We start from the raw sequence: 27,156 nt of genomic DNA on the forward strand, positions 1-27,156 counted from the left end.
GGGCAGCTAATCAGAGAGTCAGGAGGCCAGGGGGTCCCGTCCTCCGTGTGATCTGGAATGGCCTGGGTCAGACAGGGTGGGGCCGAGCTAAGGGGAGAGCAGGGGCCTGAGCTGAGCTGGGAGCAGAGCTGCAGCAACCAGAGCCAGAGGGGCCAGACAAGTAGCCCAGGGAGCTGGAGGCAGAGCAGCAGCAGCCGGGCTGAGGCCGAGTGGAGCTGGAGCCAGGGCTGGAGCCGTCCAGAGCTGGGTGCGGTGAGCAGCTGGGGAGAGCGAGGGGGACCCTGGGCAGTGGGCCCAGCACAGGGAGACACCTCCACCAAGAGGCCTTGCAGGCCAGACTTGAAGTGGGATCATAACCCCAATCGGGCAGAGGCGATGCTGGAAAAAAGGGTCCTGCCACCTAGAGCCCGAGAGCGTGTAGCCACCTCCAGAGCAACTGTCCGACCCGCAGCGTCTCTGCAGCACAGCCAGTTAGAAGTTTCACAATGTAACCAAATTAGCTTGTAGATGCTAATTCCCTTTCATGTCTTAATTGCCTTAATTATGTATGCAAGGTCTTCAGTTAACCTGAAAATCAAAGATGTAAGACACTTCAGGAAACCAATCATTTCTACATTATCTTCAGCTTAACTATCTGTGTTATAATGGAAGAACGGCTAATTACCTTATGTGAAGGAATGTAACTAATTTACTGTGTTAATAGAATGATAATAGAAGATTATCTTCAAAGCAAAGTACAACAGGCAATCTGCACTGGGGGAAGGTTCTTCTGTGACAATTTCTGTGAGGTCGGCTTGTCAGCCTGCTAGAATAGCTATAAAAGAGAAGGCTTGGGCCTGATCCTGTCATCTTTAGTCTGCTTAAACTCTGAACAGGGAAAGTGTAAGCCATAGGACAGAGATTTTCCAAATAATCATTTGGAATAACCTGGAAAATGCATGGAAAAAACTAACAGACTTTACATCTGAGCTGCCTTTGGATTCTGATCTGTTGGGATGATTCCAGAGAGACTTTTACAAACCAGCAGTTTATTCCATCACTGTTGTGATCCTGAACTATGAACACTGAAAGTCACTTGTATGGATATTGATCTTTTAACCATGCATAACTCTCTTCTTTCTTTTAACAATAAATCTTAGATTTCGTTATTAAGGACTGGCTGACAACATGATATTTGGGAAAGACCTGAGATTCACATTGACCTGGGGATAAGCATCTGGTCCTTTATGATCAGTGAACCTCACATATGGTGAGCCAGGTTTTCAGTAACCCCTCACTATATTAGACATAGAATATCAGGGTTGGAAGGGACCTGAGGAGGTCATCTGGTCTAACCCCGTGCTCAAAGCAGGACCAATCCCTGGAGAGATTTTTACCCTACTTCCCTAAATGGCCTCCTTAAGGATTAAACTCACAACGGTGGGTTTAGCAGGCCACTGCTCAAACCACTGAGCTATCCCTCCCCCTTCTTCCAAGACATGGATGTTTAGATGGGAGCCAAGGTCTGGACTGCCAAAAGGGGACTGCGTTTGGCATCTTGTTAACTAGGGTGGGAGCTCTTCTGTTGTTGACTTGGTGAATCTAATTATAGAATAAGCAATCCGTTTGGAGGATTGTCTGCCCTCTACTTCTTGCAGTCTGCCCGGAGTGTAGTCACAGCATTGTTGTGTAAACCTCTCTTCTGGAAGCAGGGGGATCTTAGTTACCTTGAGATCCCAGCTGCTGCCCTGGAAGAGTTTTTCATGCATTTGCGTTGAGTGTCAGATCTGATATAAGCAGGGAAGTCAGCTCAAGGAAGAGTAAGGCTATACTCACTGTGCTATTAACTGTGTGTCGATAGGCAGTCAGCAGCTGGGTGCTGGCCTGCAAGGCCCTTTCTCTCTCCCACTCCTTCCCTGAACTGAACCATGGCCTTAGTAGCTGATGGTAGAGCAGGGGAATGGACAGAGTTAGTACCAGAAAATCCCTCCCAAACGTTCCTCTTCAACAGGTTTAATTGTCACTGAAATCGCTCTCCAAAGCATCTGACCTCGGTGTAGCAAAGGAATTACATGTCTAATGGAAGAGCCCCTTAGATATACAAGTCCCAGGGACCAGATTCACCTCTGGTGGTTGAAGCCAAAAGAGTTACATGAGAGATGAATCTGGGCCTGTGTATGTTATGTCTGCTGTAGACTGTCTGATGGGAGCTGTCTAGCACTTTGCATGCTGTTTGATGTCTGCTGCTGTGGTCTGTTTCCTGGGCAACTTCTCCCACATCGAGTGGCAAAATGACAGAGAGGAGCATTTCTTTTTATTAATTTGAATAAGAGCAGAGAAGTCCCCCCAGCCTAGCTCCTTTTATAACTTCATTTTTATACTGAAGGTGCAACAAACTCCCCACCCCTCAGCTCTTCAAGATATTCTGTTCATGTCTGAGGAACAGGAAGTCTCCTCTGAATGAGTTTCCATACACAGGGCTTAACTCAATAGTAATGAATTCCTCTTCGAAGAAGTGATCAGTTTCAACTGGTTCTCTTGGATTTGGCTACTGCAGTGGTGATTTTCTTGCCGGTCCAAGTAATGTCAACTCCATTGTAAGAACTTGATCCCAATCCAGCTCTGGCATAAAATGGCATAGCTTCTGTGGATTTCAGTGGGGCACATGCCCGCTTATCACAAGGAAGAATGTAGTGCTTTCTCCCTAAAATTCACTCCATTGTGGAAAATTCCTCCACAACTGAAGCTTGGGTGTGTGAAGGGGATGAGCCATATCCCTGTGGGTGTTACTGGGGGTGTCTGACATGGTCCTTGGGCAAGGAGAGCCCTGGGGAGCCAGGGGCCAGGAGATCAGGTAGCCAGATACAGGCGATGTGGGGCTGCGGACAGGTGTGGCAAGCGCATCTGTTCCCAGGCCCCCGGGTGCAGGAGGACAGAAGGTAGCATGGGCGCCCTGTGGGTGCTAGGCAGGCAGTTCTAGGGTCTCCCCCTCCCAGGGGGTCCCGACTGTCCCTGACCTGGGCATTCCAGCCGCCCTTCCCCCAGGACTCACCCCACTCACCGATCACAACCTCCCACTTGCCCTTCGTAGGCGCAGCGCATCTCAGACATGGACACCCCACCCAGCACGTAGATGATGAGGCGCGGGCCCATCCAGTACTCGGCCGCTGCCTTGTTCTTGTGCCAATGCCCGAAGCGGGCGCTGGGGGGAGAGAGGAGCAGTGTGGATACCAGGGGCTCGCTGAGGGAATGCCAGGCGGAGGGGTGGGCACTGCCCGAAGCGGGGGCTGAGGGACTGCTGGGGTGCAGGGGACATGATGAGAGGGGTCCAGGGCTCCAGGCTCTTGGACACCCCCTCCCCCATAGAGGGTGGTGGTGGTGAGATCCCGGCCCCTCCCAGTGTCCGGAGCCCCCTGCAGGGCAGAGGCCTCGCCTGGGGACAGCCGCAGCAGCCCAGCCACGCGTACCAGGGTCAGGGTGGGTCACTCACGCCATGTTCAAAATCGGGTAGCACAGGCCTGGCATGGCTACAGCTTGGATTAGACCTGCTCTTCCCAGGCCTGCTGGAAAGAGCCAGGAGCCCCGCAACCCGAGCAACCCTTGAGGTGTAAAGCGGCAGCGGGCCAGGGAGATGCCCGCGTTGGCTCCCTGCAGCTCTCCCTGCGCGGCCCCGATCCTGCTGTCTGACCCCGCCCCATGGGCCTCCGCCCTCCCCCACCGTCGGGAGCTCCAGAGCTCTGGCTGGGGGGCAGGGGGCTCCACATACACCTCTTAGCCCTTTACAGGCAAACCCTGGGAGCAATGGGACAGCCCCCCCTCCCCACACCAACCCCCTCTTAAGGCAGCAGGGCAGCCTCTCCTCCCCATAAGTGGCAGTGGGAGTCAGGCTGCGGCACCCCTCCCCCGAGCGTAGGGGCTATGGAGCAGTGCCGGTGCCTGGGTCACATCCCCACCAGCCCGCCTGAGGAGTGCAGGGCGCCCCCTGCTGGCAGCCAGGCCCTACTTGTAGGTGTCATTTTTGATGCTGAGCAGGTCGTAGGCCATGGCCTGGAAGGTGAGCTCGTGCAGCAGTGGGGACACCAGGTTGAAGCGCCAGTCCACGATCAGCAGCTGAGAGCGGGCTTTGTCGGGGCCCTGGGGCAAAGGAGAGAGAGACCCGGCAGCTGGGAAACATCAAGGCAAGAGGGACTAGTGCAGACAAGGCCCCATGGTGCCGTGACCGTGGGCTGGGTGGCTTTGGAGACCTGACTGCTAGAGGCCATGCTACAAGAGTCCCTGGGGTTCTGTGCCAGCTGGCAAGGCGGGGGCACACTGGACTGGCCAGCCGGGATTGTGCGGCATGGAGCCAGCACTGCATTGAGAGCAGGGGCTTGAGTCAGCACTCCCGGCCCTGCGGTGGGCGTGCTGTCTGGACTCCTGGCTCCTATTCCTGCCTTTGCCACCTACTCATGGCACGCTGCTCCATGCCTCAGTTTCCCCCGTGTAACATAGGGACAGTGCTGACACCTGTGACAGGGAGGCTTGGCAAGAGCCTCAGGAATATCTCTGGGGGGGCTCAGAGGAGCAGGGTGTGCACGGAGCAGGACTTTGCCCTCCCCAGCACCGCTCTCAGCTCCTGAGAATAGCACAGATCAGACCGGGGCTGCAGGCTGGAGCCAGCTGTACTGCAGCAAGTAGCTCCGGTGGTTAACAAGCATGTTGTCAATCCCTTCCCTGGGTAGATGGTTTGGGCAGCCAGATGTGTGCCAGGCTCCCCTCTGGAGGCAGGCCTGTGCTGCCAACTGTGAGTTACAGAGCGTCTGTGTCATGGCAGCCAGCTTTCCCAGAGGGGCCCCCCCCCCGCCCGAGACTGGTATCATTATCCCCATTTTACACATGGGGAAACTGAGGCACAAATACGGGAGGTGACTTGCCCAAGGTCACCCAGCTGGGAATAGAACCCCGGTCTCCCGTCCCAGTCCAGGGCTCTATCCACTAGGCAACACTGCCTCGGTGGATGGGAAAGTAGAGAGGAAAGGTGCGCTCGTGGATCCTCAGGGTCGGTGCCAGGGCCTTAGCTGTGGAAGTCTCTGGGAGGAAGCCCTTTGCTGTGCCAGACCCCAACAGATCTCTCTCTTCCTCCAGGAGAGGCCACAGCCTCCCCACCTCCTGAGACTGAACCGCTGGGCTTCACCCTGTGAGCCCTGCCCAGCGAGTCCAGCTGAGACAGACCCTGGTAGAGACCCGTCCACTCCGCAGGGCCCGACGCCACTCAGCCCGGGTGACAGGGCCACTCCCCCAGCGTTGTCAGAACAGTCGGGTTTCTTAGGCACCTGGACCTCAGCCCGGGCAGCCCAGCCCACTGAAGGTTAAAGCAAGAGGCCGTTCTGGTCAGCCCAGAGCCCGGCCGAGCTGCAGCGAGACCTGTTTTCAGGCTCCGGGTCTCTCGCTCAGGGCCTGTCTACATGTAAACCCGTGCAGCTGCGCCGCTTCAGTGACGCCGCCTTTCTCAAACCCCCGAGCGATGCAGTTACACCGACCCAATTGCCTCGTGTAGACCAGGCCTCAGTCTGACCTTGGTCAGTTCTCAGGCGAGAGCTCCCAGCTTCCCCCACTTATCCCCCAGCTCAAACCTTCCCAACCCTGTGTTCTCGAGCTGGGGGCCCTGCTCCGATTCCCTGCTGGGAGCGTCCAGCCAGGAGCCATTGGAGATGTCATGGTCTTTCTGGCCCCCAGGCTGATGTGGGTCCGAGTCCCTTCATTTCACCAAGACAGGGAGGTGACACGGCCCCCCCGCCATGACTCTTACCTTTTCCAAACCTGGATACCTAAACTTTGACTCCTAACAATCACATGTAGGTGCATAAATAGGGGTGGGGTCAGTTGTAAAGTCAACTTTTTGCTGCCCTATGTTGCAGTGGAGCAGAACAAAGTAGCCATAAAGCTGCCCTAAGAGGCAGCTAGGAATTCCCCAGCATGTGCAAATCCCTAACACACAGAACTAGCATATATAGTGTACAGCCAGTGTAGCTGGCTGAATGTCACCAACTCCTAGCTTCCCACCCAAGTATATGGGGTGTGAGCTGGAAACAGAAAATGGCACACACAGTGTGCGTTGTGCTACAGCAACCTCCAGTGCAGCAATGGCTGTTTCAAGACAGCATAATTTAGAACAACCCAGAGTCTAGAGCTCAGGTGTATTTGAGGATCTGGGCCGGTAATTGGCTGATACCACAGTAATGACCCCTGAGCAAACAGTATCCTGTACATGCTTATCACTGAGCTTGTCCAGAGGCTACATGTCCATCAGAATGACTAGATGTCCTGATGTGTAATAAAAACGCTTTGAGTAATAAAAATCAACCCAGGCTACTTTACAGGGCCTCATCCTTCTCTCACTTACAGCATCTGAGCAGTAGTACAACGGCTAATACTGCCCAGTATTATAGTTGCCTCTCTCTTCTTCCAATTTTGGGTAGCGGGAGCGAGTAGTATAAGGGCCTTACTGTCAATCAAACATTAACCCCACACCTTGACCCAATAAGCCCTGCCCACCGGTCATTGGAAGTCCCACCCCATGGGGGTATTACTTCCGGGGTCAAGGCGGCACATGACCGGAAGCAAGGTGTGTCATGTGACCCCTCTAAGAACTCCTTCCACTGTCCTCTACCAATCAGGATGGGTTTTGCCCTTTATAGGAATTCCCCGAGAGAAGATTTGACCAATCAGGGGGAGTTCTGAGGTTTGCGTGACTCCTCTAAGAACTCCTACCACCACCCTCTACCAATCAGGAAAGGTTTCAGCCATTGGGGACCACCCTGAGAGGAGATTTGACCAATTGGGGGGAATTCTGGGGTGGGGTAACCAGTCCGGAAGTGGTTCATGTGACCCTTCTAAGAACTCCTCCCAACACTCTCTACCAATCACGATGGGTTTCAGCTGCAGAGGATTGCCCCGAAAGGAGATTTGACCAAAATAGGGCAGGTTCTGGGATGGGGTGAACCACCCAGGAGAGGGTCGTGTGACCCCTCTAAGAACTCCTTCCAATGCCCTCTGCCAATCAGAATGCAGCACCATCACCACATAAGTCCCAGCGCTGGGCAGAGGAGGCCATCTCTTATCAAGAAGACTGATTTTAGAAATTGTGGAAAGGCTGAGAGGAATCCTCTTTTTCAATTTCATCAACCCCGTCTCCCCCCAAAGACCTGTAGCTATATTTCAGACCAGGTGCTAGCTACAATGAGCCCAACTTGGTGCCATAATACACCCGTGTAATCCTATTATTAGATTCCAAGGCCAAAAGGGACCATTGTGATTATCCGGTCTGACCTCCTGCATAACATAGAACTTCCCCGAAATAGTCTCTGTTTCAACTAGAGTGTATCTTTTAGAAAAACATCCAATCTTGATTTTAAAATTGCTAGTGACAGAGAATCCACCACAACCTTTGGTAAATTGTTCCAATGGTTAATTAAAATTACCATTAAAAATGTATGCCTTATTTCCAGTCTGAATTTGTCTAGTTTCATTTTTCCCCATTGAATCTTGTTATACCTTTGTTTGCTAATGTGAAGAATCCATTATCAAAATTTATTCCCCATGTGAGTAGTTATAGACTGTCCTCAAGTCACTCCTTAACCTTCTCTTTGTAAAGCTAAATAGATTGAGCTCCTTGAGTCTATCACTAAAGGTATATTTTCCAATCCTTTGATAATTCTTGAGACTTCTCTGAATCCTCTCTAATTTATCAGCATCCTTCTTGAATTGTGGATACCTGATCTGGACACAGTATTCCAGCAGTGCTCACACGAGTGCCATAGTCAGAGGGAAAATAACTTCTTTACTCTTCTTCAAGATTCCTCTGTTTATACCTCCAAGGATCATTTCAGCCCATGACTCAAGTTTTTTTCAGCATCATTGCTTCCTTGGATAGAGTCTCTCATCCTGTAAGTATGGCCTGCATTTTTTGTTCCCAGATGTATACATTTACATATGGTCATATTAAAGTGCACATTGTTGACTTATGCCCAGCTTACCAAAGGATCCAGCTTGCTCTATATTTACTGCAAAGAGGTTACTAGGGTATATGAGAGAGCAGAATTTGGCCTAGTGCATTTTGTGCAGCCTCTATAAACTCTGAACAACTCTCCCTCTTGGTTTCTCTAGTTATGCTGCATTCTATTCAGTAATCTCTCTTACCTTCTCAGGTGCCCCATAGACTAAATTTCCCAGGCCTCTCACAGCCATCTCGCGGACAATGCTGTTCCTATCATGTGACCTTTCTTGCAAGATGCTCAAGACGGACTTAAGGAACTTCTTCTCCCTGAGCATGGGATCACTCATTAGCTGGGTAAGGAAAGCTGTGCTGGTGACTCGGAGGTTTTCTGTTGGGGAATTCACCCAGGGGAGGAGGCTCTGTAAGATCTCAGGTGTTATTAGTTCAGCTCTTAGCAGAACACTGGAAGACAAAATAAACCGCTTATGGGGTAGATTGCACACTTCAAAAACTCAGCTGCTCTGAGCATACAGCACTGATATCTAAGAATGGGAGCTGTGTGTTTCCACCCAGGGCACCCCCACAAAGCTATAAACTGGAGGTTCCCTCTCAGCCACTCTATTTGCTACTGATTCCCAAGGATAAAATGATGCCTCCTAGATCTCTTACCTCACCAGCAGACACACTCCCTCATGGTGAGTTTTGGGGTTTTCAAGCAGACTCCGTGTTCTCTGCTCCCTGAGTGCTCTCCCCAGTCTCTCATTCCCAGCTCTGGAAAGCACAGCCTCTAATGCTTCGATAGAAATCCTGGGGAAAGAGAGGTACAGAACTGCAGCATTCAGTAGGAAGGTGCAGCCTGAACAGAGCGAGGAAGCCCCGGTTACTTGTCAGGTCTGCTGTTCATCGACAGTTCATCCATTGGCAATATCTTGGACACCAGTGTTCCTGGAAGGACTTGATACCGGGAGGTAAGTTTCAGTCTCATACATCTCATATGACTAGTTTTGCTTGGGACAAAATTTTGCAGTCATTTTCCCCTTTCTGCAAGGAGTATGGGCACTAGCAGAGTAAAATAATATGGAAAAGATACATGATCAGGACCCAAACACTGGGGGCATAGAGTGTGGTGATCAATAATGCACATTTTGGGGTCATATCTCCAGATATGACATTACAGAGTGCTGAGGGTTTGCACTTGAATCAGCACTCTGGTCACTATTAGTACTAATTTAGTTCCTCACAGAAGGCCTAATTGGACAGAGGTGTACCTGATTACGAGGTCAGATTGGGGCTAGTGAGTCAAGGAACCAATCATTCCATTAACAGGGAAACTGTATAAAAGGACATGGGCAGGAGCTCTTTGAGGGGAACAGAGAACGAAACTTGAGTGACCAGATGTCCCGATATTTGGGGCTTTATCTTATACAGGTGCCTATTTCCCCCCACCCCGTGTCCTGATTTTTCATACTTGCTGTCTGGTCACGCTAGGAGAAACAAAAAGACAAAAAGCTAGGAGAGCCTGACAAAGTGAGGTCTCTGAGTGGAAACACCTTACCCCCCCACTTTTGGAGAAGAGTTTAGAAAGTTGAGATACAATATAAAGGTGGCAAGGAGTCCTGTGGCACCTTATAGACTAACAGACGTATAGGATGCGTCCAAAGAAGTGGGTATTCACCCATGAAAGCTCATGCTCCTATACGTCTGTTCGTCTATAAGGTGCCACAGGACTCCTTGCTGCTTTTACAGATCCAGACTAACACAGCTACCCCTTTGATACTTGAATATAAAGGTGCTATGTATTGGTAGGGGGATTAAATAGACTATATGTTGGTGCTTACAAGCAAGAAAGTCTCAACGCGGTCTGTGTTTGTGGAAGATGTGGGGGTGCAACACCCCTCTCTGTCACAGCTGGGGGCTCATCAGGGATTTCCCTGTTATCTATGCAAATGGAGAGCCTGCTGGAGAAGCCGGTGTAGAGGTCTGGCAGTCCGGGTGATGGAGGGAACACTGAAATGGGTGGTGAAGCAGCAAAGAGAAGTGTAGAACAGGGGTTCTCAGCCTTTCTGTTTCTGAGCATCCCCCCACCCTCAACATGCTACAAATACTCCATGGCCCAGTTCCAGGCCTCTGCCCTGCCAGGCATCAGAGTTTGGGGCTCCTGGCTCCGGATTTTAACTCCACAGGGTGCAGGGGCTTGGGGCTTTAGTGCAGGTGCTGGGCCTCAGGGCTCCAGCGTGGCTGGGCTCAGAGCTTCACCTTTCTTCCCTGAGCCCCAGCTAGTCTAATGCCAGCCCTGCTTGGCGGACCCCCTAAAACCGGCCCGGTTGAGAACTGCTGGTGTAGAAGACCCTACAGACCTTCCAACAATCCCACCATGCAGAAAATCAGCCTTTGCTTGCCTGGTAGGTTTAACAGCAAAAGAGCCTTCAGGAATTTATATGGGAGCAAGCCCAGGTCTGGCAACAACTCCTCCAAAGTTTGGCGAGTCCTGTGACAGGAAATGGAAACCAGGCACAGGAGATCAGACTCTATAAAATGGGACCTGCGAACAACCCTGGTGTGTTTTGGTTACTCTTAAAGGACCAGCAGTGAGACCCCATAGGGATAGAACAATGTGGGGCCTTCGACTGACACCCTATTCATAGATTCATAGATTCTAGGACTGGAAGGGACCTCGAGAGGTCATCGAGTCCAGTCCCCTGCCCGCATGGCAGGACCAAATACTGTCTAGACCATCCCTGATTATTTAACCGGGGAAGCACATATATGGCTCTTAGGGATTAGCGGGCAAGAGATTATGACATGATTAAGGCAGCCATGCTGGACTAGGTGGGGCCTGTCCACAGAAAAGTACTGCCAGAAATGGAGAGTTGAAATATGGATTGAGGGATTATGCCTCTGTGCATTTGGACAGAAATTAAAAGATTGGGCCACTCACTGGTAAGGCCAGATACTCAAACTGTGGGGGAGATCATGGACTGCATGGTTCTGCAAGTTTCTTCAGAGTCTCCCTGAGCATACCCGACCATGGGTTACGTGGCGCCAGCCAGTTAATCTGGACCCCACAGTTAAAGTTACAGAGGAATTTGCAGAGGCGGACATTCCCAGAGTGAGTCAGTGGTTTAAGGGACTAGATTTGAGAAGGACCAGAGTGCCTCCAGCTGGGAAGGGCAGCAAGAAGAAGAGGGAGGCGCCTCAAGGAACTCTAGTGGGAGTTTGGCCTACAGTGTGCTACCGACATGGACGTGAAGGACATCTAAAAAAAGACTGTCCTAAAATGGAATGTGGGTTTGCACAGTTTTATGGCTGGGACAAGATTCCCAGGCAGGGAAGAAAAAAGAAAGTACCTACCATATCGGTATGAGTAGGGAGGAGCCACCAAAGGGACTAATGGACACAGCTTCATCCTGTTTGTTAATCGGGCAGGAGTTAGTGAAACCCCACTGGATACTTCCCAGAGGTAGGATCAAAACTGACTATGTAAATGAGGACACTAAATTCTGTCCAATGGCAGAGGTGACTCTGGAAATCAAGGGGAAGTTTAGGCAGAAACATGTAGGGGTAGTGGATGGATTGCCCCACTGCCTTCTACTGGGCATGGACTAGCATCCCTTTCTAACAGGGACACCAAGGCATCTATGGAGGCCCAGGAGGGTGAAAATAAAACATTCAGGGCCAGGTAAAGAGGAAATGTATGTAACGGGGCTGGAGGAACCTAGACACGAAAGTACAAGCCACAGAGAAGGTGAGGATGGAGAAGTCCCCTGAGAGACGATAGGGAGGAGAAAGAAAACAAAGGTCAACAGTAAAGGTGACTTAAGATCATCCATTGGGGTCAAACAGTCATCAGAGCCCTTATCAACAGGATCTCAGGAGCAGGCATCCCTAGAACACTTTGGAGGTACTAAGCGCAGTCTGTGTTCATGGAAGAGGCCGGGGCACAGCATACCACCCCTCACATATAGGTACCTAAAACGGGCCTGCACATGGGCCAACAGCATGAGCAGAATATACACTTGTATCTGCAGCGCCAGCAATCACATAGCTAGGTACCCAACCATGTGAATAAATTCAAGTTTTGTGGACAAAACTTAGGCACCCATGCTTGAAAACCTGACTGACTGTGGCCACTACATAAGATCAGCCTTATTGGGTCAGTCCAATGGTCCATCTAGTCCAGTATACTGTCTTCCAACCATGGTCAATGCCAGCTTCTTCAGAAGGAATGAACAGAACAGGGCAATCATGAAGTGATCCAATCCCTGTTGTCCAGTCTCAGCTTCATAGAATCATAGAATCATAGAATATCAGGGTTGGAAGGGACCTCAGGAGGTCATCTAGTCCAACCCCCTGCTCAAAGCAGGACCAATTCCCAACTAAATAATCCCAGCCAGGGCTTTGTCAAGCCTGACCTGAAAAACCTCTAAGGAAGGAGATTCCACCACCTCCCTAGGTAACCCATTACAGTACTTCACCACCCTCCTAGTGAAAAAGTTTTTCCTAATATTCAGCCTAAACCTCCCCAACTGCAACTTGAGACCATTACTCCTTGTTCTGTCATCAGGTACCACTGAGAACAGTCTAGATCCATCCTCTTTGGAAACCCCTTTCAGGTAGTTGAAAGCAGCTATCAAATCCCCCCTCATTCTTCCCTTCTGCAGACTAAACAATTGAGTACATTAGCTTTTTCCACATCCTCTGTTACTAGGTTGCCTCCCTCATTCAGTAAGGGGCCCACACTTTCCTAGACTTTCTTCTTGTTGTTAACATAACTGAAGAAACCCTTCTTGTTACTCTTAACATCTCTTGATAGCTGTAACTCCAAGTGTGATTTGGCCTTCCTGATTTCACTCCTGCATGCCTGAGCAATATTTTTATACTCCTCCCTGGTAATTTGTCCAATCTCCCACTTCTTGTAAGCTTCTTTTTTGCGTTTAAGGTCAGCTTCTGGCAGACAGAGACCTAGGGACACCCAGAGCATGGGGTTCCATCCCTGATCATCTTGCCTAATAGCCATTGATGGACCTGTCCTCCATGAACTTATCTAATTCTTTTTTTAACCCAGTTATACTTTTGGCCTTCACAACATCCCTTGACAATGAGTTCCACAGGTTGACCATGTGTTGTGTGAAGTAGTACTTCCTTATGTTTATTTTATACCCGCTGCCCATCCATGAATAGAGTTTAGATCCTGGTTTCCTAGGAAAAGTCAGAGACATGATAAAACCATGAAGTCTGTAATTTGAGCAACTTGTTGGCACGAAATAAAGAAACACAACAAGACCCAAACCCTGAGATTTCAATGGTAAGACCGACAGTGACTTATTTACTAAGCAAAAGGAATCTTCCTCCCAATGCCAGGGGAGCTCTGCTATTCCTGCTGCTGTGGTGGTCCAAATTCTCCCCTCAGTTCATTGCCCTCCTGCTGAGTCAGTTCCAGCCAGGTTGGTCCATGGCTGCCTCACCAGAATCCAGGAGAGGTCTTTACCCTTTAAAAGAAGGGCTTTGATGCGCAGGGCCAGCCATAAGCAAAAGTCCAAGAGGAAGCCTGGGCGAAAGAGAAGATGTTCTCCGCCTGGTAAACGAGAGATATTTTAATCAACATGGCTTTTGTTCACTGCGGGTCTGAAGAGTGCACCAAATCTGAACTAGACTTGTTTCAAATAGCCCCTACTCAGACCAGCATTGAGAAAAGCATCTACATCGAGGTGCCGCCTCTATCGGCTGTTAAGGAGTCTGCCCCCATTGATGTTTTTATAACAGGAAACGCCATCGATTATATGGATTTAAACAACACGCTGCTGTATCTATGTTGCAAGATTGTAAAAGGAGACGGAACTGAACTCGCCATGGACGCCGAAGTGGGCCTGGTGAATTACCCCGTGGCCTCTGTTTTCAGTCAGTTGGATGTCATACTTGTAAGCCAAGGCAACAACTGTTACCCTTACAGGGCCTTTATAGAATCATTGCTCAACTACAGCGACGACACCCTGGACACGCAATTTTCCGCTGGCCTGTTTTACAAAGATGCTACCGGACAACATGAAGAAACAGAATTGGATGGCGGGAATCTAGGGTTTGTGAGGCTTGCAAAGCTGATGGCCCAGAGCAGGATGGTAGAGCTGCTGGGTCATCTATGGAGCGACCTGTTTTTTCAAGAAAAACGCTTCTTGAATGGAGAAAGCAGCTTATTCCCAGTCCATGTTATCATATTGTTATTCCCTAGTATTCTCCACTTTGTTTATGTGTATTAAGGAGCATTGGACAAATACTCATGACTCTTCACATTTCTTTTTCAGGTGCTGGCCAAATATCTCACAAACAAGGTCATATGTAAATAACCCAGCCCCAGATTTTGGATTTATTGTGCACACATTTCCTACTTTTCAATTGCTCAGAGGCCTGATTTCTTCTTTCAGAGAAATTGGGGCTTCCTGCATGTCCACTGTAACCATGATGTGGGGGCTTCCTCCCTTACCCTTTCTCTGCAGAGATGGAAGAAGACCTCAGTTCAGTGCCTCTCTGGGGTTTCTAACCACTCTTCCAGGATCCCCACTGTGAAGAAATGGGGGATTTTCTTATATTTTCGTGGTTTTCCAATGGTTTGCATGCAGAGGGAGTGGGACTCAGTGCCCCTGGGTGTTACTGGTTTAACGAGGTGAGGGGAGAGGGAGTTTGTTGTTCCAGAGGACCGGAGAGGGAACTTGGGACCCCAGCCGATAGCCTGGAGGATGGACACCCCAGCGACCACTGACCTGATGACACAGAGACCCAGCTCAGGAGTCACAGCCGGTTCTAGCCAATGGGAGGACAATGGGCTGTGAAGAGAGAACCCCATGACCCAACCAGCCGGTTCCAGCCAGAGAAGGGCAGAGAGGAAAGGAGGCCCAGACAATCCTGTTTACCTGGAGAGAAGACAATGGACAGAGGGGGTCTTGGGGCTGGTGATCTCAGATGCAGCTGGGAAGCAAGGTGGCTCTGGTCTGGAGAGGAGGGGCAGGCAGAGCCCACCTGGATGCAAGGAGACTGGGATGTATTGGGCTGAGGGCGGTCAGGCCTGAGGCCCTGAGTGTTTCCTGTGTTGTGTTCAATGCTCAATAAACCCTCCTGTTTTACGCTGGCTGAGAGTCACTCCGTTCTAGAGAACAGGGTTGCATCGTCCCCTTCAGGGGGAGAGAGGCCCCGGGGGGCCAGAGTGAGTGGACTCCCTGAGGGAGCCCACAGCGAGAGACAGACGTGCTAAGGCTCAGAGAGGTGCGGCTCCAGGAGGTGGAGGGGCCTAACCCCGAGAGAGAGTGGACCCCCGAGAAAGGCTGTCTCACTGAAAGGGGTGCCACCCCCACGGACCGCCACAGGGCCATGAGTGGGCACGATCTGTGAGTCCGTGACACCCACAAAGCTAGAGCTAATCCCTGATCTGGGATTTGGTTCTTAAACATATTCTCATCTTTGTTTTTCTGGGAATTCAGTGTTGCTGATGAATTCTGGGTTGTAAGTGTAATGGACTGTGTTCTGGTGAGTTATCCTCCCTCCTGTCTAGTCTATTTCTGGGTCAGAAGGCTATCTGTGAACTGCGTCTGTTTACTTACAGACTTAGGACAGGTGCCTGTAATAGTATGTGAGGGAAGGCATCTCTGCTTTTCTAAGCCAAGTCCCTGTTTGTGTACTGCAAGACTTTATCCGAGAGGAACCATTGGATTCCCTGGCTTCCCCCACTGCACTACAAGGGAACGACTGTCATTGGGTATCTCTGATAGGGTATGTCCCGCTGTACTCACTGGTCTTGTGACTTCTCCGTATCAGGGACCAGCTCATTTTGTTAATAATTCACATTGGACTAGAGCTGGGTGAACGCTGCAGGGTCAGTTCGCTGTGGGGCTCACCAGTTAAACTCCACAGTTCAGAGAATCCTAGAAATGTAGGGCTGGAAGGGTCCTAGAAAGATCATGCCGTCTGGCACTATACTTAGACCATCCCTGACAGCTCTTTGTCTAATGGGTTCTTAAAAACCTCCAATGATGGGGATTCCACAACCTCCCTTTGAGGCCTATTCCAGAGCTTATCTATCTTTATAGTTAGAAAGTTTTTCCTAATATCTAACCTAAATCTCCCTTGCTGCAGATTAAGCTGATTCCCACTTCTCCTACTTCCAGTGCACATGGAGAACAGTTGATCAGAGTCCTCTTTGTAACAGTCCTTAACATATTTGAACACAGTTTGAACATATTTGAGGTTTGGCTAAGATAAAGAGGCCCCTGGAGGAGGGAAAGCAGGTTACAGGGGTATGTGTGCAGCTTTCTTGGGGTGCCTAGGCTCTGAGTCACCTTGTTACCCATCTGGCGAGAGGAAGATTTTCTCAGGGAGCTGATATCCAGTCAAGCATAACATCACCGGTCTGTTAGCCATCCTACCAATCTCCACAGGGCTCTGCCAGCCCTTGCTCTGCCTTGCACGGTAACAGTAGTTGCACCGCAGCCCCCAAGCCCCTCTGAAAGTGTCCCCCAGTAGCCTCGGGTTACTGTCACAGGACACTCACAGAAATTACCAGGGAACAGAATCCAAACAGCTTAGTGGTACAGCTCAGGATCAGACCTTTTATAACATTGCAGCAATGAGATATATGTATAGTGGAACAATCCTAAATTTATTATCAAAGATTAAGATTTAAGAGGTACTGAGTCAGAATAATGGAAACAGAACTGGTTACATATAAAATGAAAATCATAACATGCTTCTTAGAGTCTAAATTTAACATTAACAGGCTAAAATCAATTATTACAGCATTTTTTCACCTAAAGCAATCTCCCAGCAGCATTAACCCACATGGGATCCAACTTTCCTGAGGAAGGAGACAGGCTTTTTGCATGCTGTTACCAGATATGCCCGTTACATTGGGGGAGGCTCATTGATTAGGGTTACTCTTCTGGGGGAGGGGGGTCTGTAATTCTATCAAGGTGCTGCTTGTGTCACTTGTGTGTTCACATGGAGCTCTACTTCCTTCTGCAAGTCCCCTCCCAATGGAGCTACCCTGCAGGACCTAGGTTCCCCAGGGCTGGGTTCCTCCAGGCCTAGAACTAGAGTGTCCCCTACCACCTAGGCTGCAAGAGCACATGCAATGAGCGGCGAGTCTGACAGCCCCAGCTGGCACCCACCCTGGGCTGGGACGCCCCCATCCCCAGAGCTCCCGGGCTGCTCTCAATCCAACACCTGCAGCCAGGAAGGGGTTGAAGTCAGGTCAGCACAGGTGAAAACCTGAGTCCCATGGAGGGGTCAGCGGCAGCTGGTCTGGTCTCGCCTGGCCCCTCTGGAAACAGCACGGCTGCTGGCCTGGACAGCGCCTGCCCAGAGCGCTGGGATGCCTGAGTCATTTTTGCTGCAGTAAGGGCATGGACGAGGCTGAGAGTAACAGGGGTGCCCATTACCCTGGCGTGGAAGGGGTTAAACACAGCAGGGAGAGTTGGTCCCAGCTGTGCCCTGGGCTAGGCGGAGAAGCTGGGGTTCCCCAGCCAGGGTCTCCAAGCACCCCCCCAGCACAGGCCTCACTCTCCTATACAAGGCCCGTGCGGCCTCCACTGCCATCCAGTCGATGGCAAAGTCCATCTGGCGCACGAATGGGGACATGCGGGCGGCCACAGTATGGGCAACACTCAGCACCACACTGGGCTGTTCCCGCATGATCCTGGGGAGAGAGCGGGCAGCTCGTCAGTGCACAGGTGGCCCCGTTGCTGCCAGTGCGCTGCTGACTGCAGCCGCCCCCTCCCTGAGTCACCCACATCCTCTGGAACAGAGCCAGCCAAGAAAACATGGAACCAGGAGAGATCACAGCCCAGGGCAGGAGAATCCAGGCCCATGCAACAGGTACACGATTGGAGGACTGGGACATGGGGCCTTTCCCCTCTAGGGGGAGGCAGCTCCAATCCAGCCCAGGGCAGGGGACTGGCTGGTTTATGGGAGTGGGGAATGGGACACGGTGCCTTTCCCCTCTAGGGAGCACTGGCCCCAATCTGACCCAGGCCACCAACCTAGATGGAAGTGGGGTGGGAGGTGGGCAGACCCTGCCCACAGGATGTGGAGGGGAAGGGGGACACCAACTCGTAGAAGTCCGACGTGGAGATCTGGAGGAAGGTACAGTCACGGTTGGCCTTGATGGTGAAGATGAGGCTCTCTCCTGCAGGGAAGGGTCAGTGATGAATAAAAGGAGAAGCTACATGACAGGGAGGGATTCAGACAGCAGGATACTGGAGGTGGGGGAATGGAAATAGCTATGTACTGAACAGTCTCGCTCTTCTCTGCAGGTGTTATGGCCAAGGCTTCTAGAGTATGTGGTGCCAGCTCAGTACACGGGTACTTTGAAGCCTCTCTGCAGATGCCTTAGGGAACTGGCTGAGAAAAAGCATCAGGAAGGAGAAGAAGCTGCTTGCGTCAACTACAGTGGACCAGGTTTATAACAGAAACTCTTTCATTTATTCTCTCCAGGCACTATGAAATGAACAGATTCAGTCTGCTCCAGTTCTCTCGTCTGCAATCAGGAGGCTAAAATGAATGAAGGATGGTCTTGTCATTACAACATGGCCATGGGAGGGAGCTAGGAAATGTGGGTTCTCTTCCCAGCTTGCCACCAAAATTCTGATGTGACTTTGGGGAAATCCCCGGTCAGCACAGCCAGCTGGCCCACCATCTCTCCAGGCTGTAGCAGGAAGAGGCACACATCCTCCGCCTTGTCAATCATGCGCTGGTAGACGTGTAGGCCTCCCCACAGCACGAAGTGAAGGCTGACGTCCTGTTGGGGGGTGGGGGCGGAGGATAGAGAGGAACATCAGCCCCAGCACCAGGGTGAGGGGCAGGCCTGCCCCCAAGGTGCGCACCCACAGATAGGCGGCCAGGAGACCTGGGGGACAGCCTACAGCTCCGGCTGAGCCTGAACTCTCTGGAGCACCCCATTAACCTTGGCAGAGCCACAGCCCAGCATAAATTCCCCCAGCTCCATGGAAACCAACCCCTCCCCATTCCAGCTGTGCAGGGGTTTAATGTTTCCTAGGCCTGAGGCCCAGCACCCGGGGGGGAGGAACGAATGGGGGGGTGCTGCTAGCAAGACACGCCAGTCCCTGAGCTCCCAGAGTCCTGGTTGCCTGCTAGTCAAGGGCTGAGGGGTAGTGCTTGTACTGCCCCCACCCCAGCTGCTTTTCCTATGGCAATCTCCCTAGAGCAAAGGAGAAATGTCCTCTTCTCTTGGAATCAGTCCCGGCAGGAATTCCACCCACCCTGGCCTCAGCTGAGCTACTTTCTTTGCCGGGGATCAGCAACCCTTTTGAAGCCCTTGGTATGCGGGTGTAGGTGGTGGCAGAGGCTGAAGCTCCAGCAGTTTCCACTGGAGGACACCACCCTGTCTTTCTATGGTCTGATTAGGGCTCACCATGCATCCTGGAGCTGATGGATTGTCCTTGGTGGGTCATGTCTTTGTGTGTGATGGAGCTGTGCGCCAGAGAGGGCCAGAGCAGATGCACCATGCATGGCCAGGAATGGGCTAAACCGCCTCTAATGCCAGGTGAGTAAAACCATGGCCACATAGAGACTCCACGGGGACTGAATATGACCCTTCGCTACCAAGAACACAACTCAACAATGCCCTTGAAACAACTTGAGTCATGACAGTGGTGATCCCTGCCAGCCCCTCTGAGGTGGGTCAGTATTATTCCTGTTAGCTGGGGCACAGGAATGGAAAGAGACTGGTTAAGGTCACCCACAGCATCACTGACAAAGGCAGGACGGAAGCACAGTACTGAGACCAGACAAGCTCTAACCACTAGACCACACCCACTTCCAAAGTCCAAGAACCCAGGAGCCCTGACTCTGACAGCCAGGCCTTAAATGACAAGAGCTAACTCCCTCCTAATCAGGAAACCATAGAAGGGACCATCTGCTGAGCCTGCCTCTGCAATGCCACTATCAGAGGCCACTGCTAGTGGGAGCCAAGTGACTGAGCAGGGAGCTCCTGGAGAGACTCCTAGGGGCTGCCCAGTCATGTTTCACTGTGACCCTCTGGGCGCCGTGCAAAGAGTGCAGCATTGAAGAGACTCTCCTGCTTTAAAAAAGGGTTTCTGTTCTCCTCGATGGTCAGCCAGTGAGGCCAGCTTGCAGAATGCGGAAGAGCCGTTTGGTGATGGGTTGGAGGATTCACCATGTAGGTGGCAGCAGCTGCAATGCCTGGAATCCCCATTGGCCAAGCCGCCACTCCTGACAGTCCAGACTAACCTCCCACTGCTCTCACTAGGGCTTTGGCTTTAGCTGCTGGGCCTATGTGCCTAGACAGAGGACTCAGGTATTTCCATCAGGCTGCTCAGTGGCAAATGCAGCCACCCAAAGAAGTGAAGAATGGAAGTGAAAGAGCAGAAGTGGACCGTCAGCTGAACTGCTGCAATCAAGTGAGCACAGCCGGGGAGAGAAGAGGGAGAACTCGAAGGTGGCTGGCAGCTATAGGGAGGAAAAGCAGTTTGGGAGCCAGGAGAGTAGAAATAAATAGTTAATGATGAATACTGTGGGCTTTGTCTTGTGTGGTGAAGAAGGGTTTAAAATGGGTCTCTTTCCTATCACACTAAACTTTAAAATAGCTGTGTATGATGAAAGGGCAGGTCTCTAAAGGTAAGAGGTCGCTCTAGGAGCTTGAAGTTGCAGATTCTGTTGCTATTGCATGCTTCTATCAGCTGATCTCGACCCAACAAATCCCTCAGGGGGTAGCAGTAGTGAGCTCTTGTCCTCTATTTCTGGACTAGCCACCAGAAAAAGAACACAATACATGTGGCCAAGGAAATAGAGAGGCATGGGGGTTACTTGCAGAGTTGCCTGTTAATGAGGCTCTTGTGGGGGAGCACAACAGGGTACTGTGGACTTAGGAGCATGTCATAACTATAAAGGGAAGGGTAACAGCTCTCCTGTGTACAATACTATAAAATCTCTCCTGGCCAGAGACACCAAAATCCTTTTACCTGTAAAGGGTTAAGAAGCTCAGGTAACCTGGCTGACATCTGACCCAAAGGACCAATAAGGGGACAAGATACTTTCAAATCTTGGTGGGGGGAGGCTTTTGTTTGTGCTCTTTGTTTTGGGGGTTGTTCGCTCTTGGGACTAAGAGGGACCAGACATCAATCCATGCTCTCCAAATCTTCTGAACAAGTCCCTCATATTTCAAACTTGTAAATAACAGCCAGGTAAGGCGTGTTAGGTTTATCTTTGTTTTCTCAACTTGTAAATGTTCTTTTTGCTAGAGGGTTTACCTCTGTTTGCTGTAACTTTGAACTTAAGGCTAGAGGGGGTTCCTCTGGGCTCTTTGAATATGATTACTCTGTAAAGTTATTTTCCATCCTAATTTTACAGAGATGATTTTTACCTTTCTTTCTTTAATTAAAAGCCTTCTTTTTAAGAACCTGATTGATTTTTCCTTGTTTTAAGATCCAAGGGGATTGGATCTGGACTCACCAGGAATTGGTGGGGGAAAGGAGGGGGGATGGTTAAATTCTCCTTGTGTTTAAGATCCAAGGGTTTGGATTGGTGTTCACCAGGAAATTGGTGAAGAAGTCTCTCAAGGCTACCCAGGGAGGGAAAGGTTTTGGGGGGGAAGACAGAGTTTCCCAAATCACTCAAACTATTTGGGTGGCGGCAGCAAAAGCAGATCTAAGCTGGTAATTCAGTTTAGAGGTTCTCATGCAGGTCCCCACATCTGTACCCTAAAGTTCAGAGTGGGGAAGGAACCCTGACAGGGCACCATTTCAGATTTTTATTTTGGGGGGGGGGGGCGGGACAATTTATCCATGATTCCATGGACTACTTAGGCACCTGAAAACTCTAGTTTTTTGGCAAATAACTTAACAATTAGCTGCCAGAAGTGCTGTATCTAATTCCTATCTAAAGAAAGAAAATTAAATAAATATTAGACCCACTGAGCACTAATACTAACGTGTTCTCACATCTTGTGGCAAGTCACTTAAGGGACACTGGTTAAAATTGTAATGTATATTCTTACTTTGTTACTAACTCTGCAGAGAGGGAGACCCAATGAGGACTCTTGGAGTCTATTCCATCTCTGGGAGGGAAGTGGGGTCTAGTGGGTTACAGTGGGGGACACATACATCTGGGTTAGATATAAGAACATCAGAATGGCTATACTGGGTCAGACCAATGGTCCATTTAGCCCAGTGTCCTGTCTTCCAAAAGTAGTCAATGCCAGGTGCTTCAGAGGGAATGAACAAAACAGACAATCATCAGGTGATTCATCCTCTGTCGCCCACTCTCAGCTTCTGGCAAACAAAGGCTAGGGACATGCAGAATATGGTGTTTCATCCCTGCCCATCCTGGCTTCTTACCTCTGGAGTAACTTTTCTACAAACTGAAGCTCTGAATGACTCATCCAAACTGTGGATGTGTTCTAGAGCAGAGGTTCTCAAACTGTGGTCCACAGACCGAGCTCCATTCAGGCGGTCCACACATCCATCGTATTAGAAAGGGAAGACTACTGATATTTTAATATGAGTTGTGTGCTTTTATTTGTAGAACAAAAAAAAATAATTATTATTAAGGTGGGTTTATATATATATAGCACTTTTATCCAAAGCATTTTACAATAGTTAGTTAACGGTAAAAACAACATTTGGAAAGATCATTAAGTGGTCTGCCGAGAACCTCAGCAACTTTCAAGTGGTCTGTGAAAAAAAATAGTTTGAGAACCACTGTTCTAGAGGGACTTTCAAGCCAGCAAACTCAGCAATACTGCTAGGAACCTGATCTATGGACTTTGAAGTCTATTTATTTTTATGACGGCTTTACCATTTAACATCCCTCTTCTCATTCTTCCTTTGTTCTTTATAATAAACCTTTAGTTTTAGATGCTAAAGGATTGGCTGGCAGCGTGGTCTTTTGGGTAGGAGCCAAACCTATACTGACCTGGTAACATGGCTGACCCTTCGGGGTCAGAAGAACATTTTGTATATGTGAGCAGAGTTTTTTAATTCACTTCTGACTGTACTGGGCCTAGATGCTGATCGGGAGCCAGAGAACTGGAATGCAATAATGGAGGCTGTGTGATTTCTTTCTTTCTTTCCCTTTTTTGTTTCTTTTGATACCCAGTGTGGGGGATCAGAAGCACAGTTTGTAACTAGTTGGAGAGTTTAACATCAGTGTTAACCACCAGTCTTTGGGAGAATCTGCTCTTCCTTTTGCAGCCTGCCCTGACATTGGCATTTCAAGTGAGAGCTTCCCCCTGGCACTAGGGATCACAATGGCATAGTTTGGGCTGGATCCACAGAAGCAGATCATTTAGGTTTGGATTAGAACTCCATGCTATTCCAAATTTGAAATTTGATCCTGACAGTGTTAAAGGTTAAAGATATCACAATGGCTGTGATCCCCAATCAAAACGGCAAAGCCCTGAGAGAGAGCTAGTGTCGTCAGTGTGAAAGGGAAATAGGATGACCAGATGTCCCAATTTTATAGGGACAGTCCCGATTTTGGGGGCTTTTTCTTATATAGGCTCCTATTACTCCCCACCCCCTGTCCCGGTTTTTCACACTTGCTGTCTGGTCACCCTAGAGGGAAATGGCAGAACTTCGAATGCAAGAGAAGCAAGTTTTGGCCCAGATGGAAAAAGAAGCTGAGGACAGAACCAAGCGAACTGAAGAGAGAGACAAAGACTCTCACAGGAGGTGAATGGAGCTGCTGCAAGCTGTGACAGAACTTGCCAGATTTAAACTGCAAATCAAAATGATGAAAGAACAGCAGAAACTGTGTAAGCCTGAAAGCCCAGCTCCTCTCTACAGCAGAGATGAAGATCGATTCTGTTCCATTCATAACAATGTTGTTTACACATATTTGTCATGTCATTATTAATCAGGGTAATGTCATAACCCAGTCCCAGAGAGAGTATGAATGTGAATCTTCTGTTATCTGTAAGTAACTGGGAGATTTGTGAAGTGGGGGAGGGGTGACACTAAGCACTTTTCTGTGTTTAACCAGGTTAAAGCCCTAACTGAGGAAGGGAAGGGTAGATTTTTGGTGGGGGATGGATTGCTGGCAAGTGACGTTTGTAAAAGTGAGCCTGAACAAAAAGTAGAAATGTTTTGCTTAAAGTAGCTTAGTGTGTTGACCACAGCTTATGGAAACCAGCAGTTTATCTGTTGAGGGAGAAAATGTCTCCAGTTGTTTGCCTGTGGGGAATGGTAACCTGCCTGTTAAGGAAGCAGCCCCACTTTCCCAGTATTTGTCTATGAACAGCCATGTGTGCTGGGAGAAGGGAAAGAAAATCTCAAATTGTTTGCCTGTTGCAAATAGCAGCGTTCCTGCTGGAGAAGGAGTGTACACCTCGAGTCCTTTGTCTGTGGAGCAAACAGAAGGTGCCTCTCAGCTCAAGCTGGATCAGGATGTGTCAGTGGTCGCACAGGTGGTTCTTGTGTGTGGTAACCTGCATATTGCCAGTGAGGAACCCTGCAGAGGGAAAGAGTGCTTCTAACCCTTTAACCATGGTGTGACATTATTGACATGAACTGCGACTGTATAGATCATTGTTGCAACCAGGGTCCTATGATTGCACCAGGTCTTGTACAGAGGAGGTCAAGTGGGGTGTCTATGGAAAGGTTGTAGTTTGCTAGTTATGATTATGCTGTCTGTCATTTTTGTTTTGAAGTTATGAATATTGGCTATGTACTTGTATGTCAATATGTTTGATTCTAAGTAGCCTCAGTGAAGCATTTGGTCAGCTTCTTGAGAAAGGACTATTCTCAGTAATTGCCCAATCAAGAAACACTTAACTGACAATGGACTTTGGGAGACGCCAATCCACATCTGAGCTTTCCTGGGAACATTCAAACTAACATGTAAACAAATGGTGTCAGCCTGCAGAAAGCTGAATCATTCATGGATGTATGACTTGTCCAGCTGGCTACAAACTCCATCTTGTTGCTGCGACTTTGCACAGGAGAACAAAGGGGTTTCTGCCCACAAGAAAGAATAAAAGGCCCTGGAAGCCTCTCCATTTTGTCTTCAGCTGGCTTAAGAGATGGCCTCTCCACCCCCGAAGAGATTCCTGAAAGGGACTGGAACAAAGGACAGTAACTACCGGGGTGTGAGTGATTTGCTGGACCCAGACTAGGAAGGAGTCCAGTCTGTGAAAGAAGCTTATTGGACATCTCTAAGAGTGAGATTTGCCTGTATGCAGTTTCTTAATGTATTAGGCTTAGACTTGCATGTTTTGTTTCATTTTGCTCAGTAACTGACTTTGTTCTGTCTGTTATTACTTGGAACCACTTAAATCCTACTTTTTATACTTAATAAATCACTTTTTGCTTATTGAACCCAGAGTTAGTGACTAACACCTGGGGAAGCAAACTGCTATGCACATCTCTCTATCGGTGTTATAGAGGGCGGACAATTTATGAGTTTACCCAGTATAAGCTTTATACAGAGTAAAATGAATTCATTTGGGGTTTAGGCTCCCAGAAAGGCTGAATACTGGGTGCTGGGAAAATCTCTGTTAACTAAGAAACCCCTGAGCTGAGTGGATCTCAGTTTCTGTGCACTGCAGGGGAGCGTGGCCCAACCTCTTGGTCTGTGCTGTAATTGACTGGAGTCAGCAAGACTGTAATTGACTGGAGTCAGTCTTACTCAGCAAGACAAGCGTGGAAGGAAGCCTTCTCTGGCAGGGGGGTTTGTTCTCGCTGGTATCCCAGCACATCTAGTAACAGTCTTAAGGGGGTTTCTGTGACCGAACCCATCACACATGGAGGTTAGCAGCTTGCCTTAAAGAGGGTTATGTGAAAATCCTCTTAACGTGACAGAGGTGATTCTGGATGTAAGTAAAACACAGAGGGAGTTTGTTGTGGCTCCACAGAGCAATGCTTCTGTAAAGCAAGAAAAAGATGGATTGTTGCTTAGAACGGCTTCTCCTGAAGAGAAAAATCTTCATGGTAGTTTTTGCAAGCAGTTTGCTGCAACTGGTGGGTGTGGAAGTGATTTGATTGTATTAATTCAGAGTAAATCATTGTATGGAGAAAGCAACAGTTTGTTTCACAGTGGTCTATACAGCTATTTCTAGAGCAGAACCATGAGTCCTGCTTGCCCGAGTGTATCATTCTGGGCTGGGAGGCTCGCTCCTGCTTGCTCCAAAATGCTGCACACATACCAACATCCACCACCAGAGCAGACCAGGTCATATTATTGTCAGTTACTACCCCAGCTGCTGCTGTCCCTATCACTATGGCCAGCTGGGAAGAAAAGAAGGGCCTGAGCCACCACAGCTACCTTCTCCAAGAAGCTAGGTGTGATGCACTGTACCTCAAAGTAGCGCACTGTAACCCCCATAGTCATCAAGTGTATATGGTTATGAGATTCCATACAAGGCATGCCTTGTAAGGGTCCATATGAAAGGTCATGATCTGCTGAAATTCATTGTTCTGTCAAATGATGTATGTTATTGTGAATGAAGTTATGAGATTTTGCTATATTGTTGTTGTTGAAATATATTGTGAGTTTGGGAGATGCTGACTGCTTGCTAGCCAGTGACAACAAAAGAGGTGACCCATACCCAAAGAGGCATTAAGTGACCACTGTAGCAACTGACCAACAACAAGATCGCTAGAAAGACAAAGACTTCAAACTAAGGAGATTGGTCCCAGGCTGAGAAGGAAATTCATCCTGTGTATTAAGAACTATATGACTGCACCATCCAATGCGGTGAGAAAAGTTGTTTGATTCAAATCTTGCTTAGTCTGATGAAATTTGGAATTCAGACTGAATTTTTGCTTTTATTTCTTCTGTTACCATCTTTGTCCTATACGCCTACCACTTAGAATCATTTAAAGTCTCTCTTTCTGTAGCGGATAAACTTATTTGAATGTTTTCTCTTTACCAGTGAGTTTGCCTAAAGTGGTTGAGGAATCTGTTCAGATTACATTAACTGGTGCATGTCCACTATCCTTTGGTGAATTGGTGAACTAATTACTGAGACGGTCTTGAGCCGTGTAAAATGGTACATTTCTGGGGTGCAAGATGGGGGGCATTTGCTGGTATTTCTCTCGGTATAGTTCATGAGTGACTTGCACAGCATTCATATAACTTATCTGGGTGTATCTTGCATGCTGGTGGCTGAGTGAGGTTTGCTGCTGTCACTAGTCAAGCATCGTGACAGACAGCCCAGGCTGGCGAGTTAAGGGGACATAGCA

At 49.2% G+C, this 27,156-nt stretch overlaps 1 long non-coding RNA gene across 8 annotated transcripts; it reads left to right on the plus strand.

The window, feature by feature from the left end:
* The first annotated feature begins 41 nt into the window (after positions 1-41).
* LOC135977024 (uncharacterized) lies at positions 42-25,290 on the plus strand. Of its 8 annotated transcripts, XR_010594332.1 has the most exons (6): positions 42-247; positions 1,140-1,249; positions 7,710-8,922; positions 18,250-18,394; positions 19,361-21,159; positions 23,534-25,290. It is a non-coding gene; the product is annotated as an uncharacterized LOC135977024 (long non-coding RNA). The 8 variants fall into 8 exon arrangements; XR_010594329.1 differs by having other exon boundaries at positions 18,250-21,159; XR_010594333.1 differs by having other exon boundaries at positions 18,250-19,499.
* The last annotated feature ends 1,866 nt before the right edge of the window (positions 25,291-27,156 follow it).

This window comes from Chrysemys picta, chromosome 22 (genome assembly GCF_011386835.1).
Source record: "Chrysemys picta bellii isolate R12L10 chromosome 22, ASM1138683v2, whole genome shotgun sequence".
NCBI lineage: Eukaryota > Metazoa > Chordata > Testudines > Emydidae > Chrysemys > Chrysemys picta.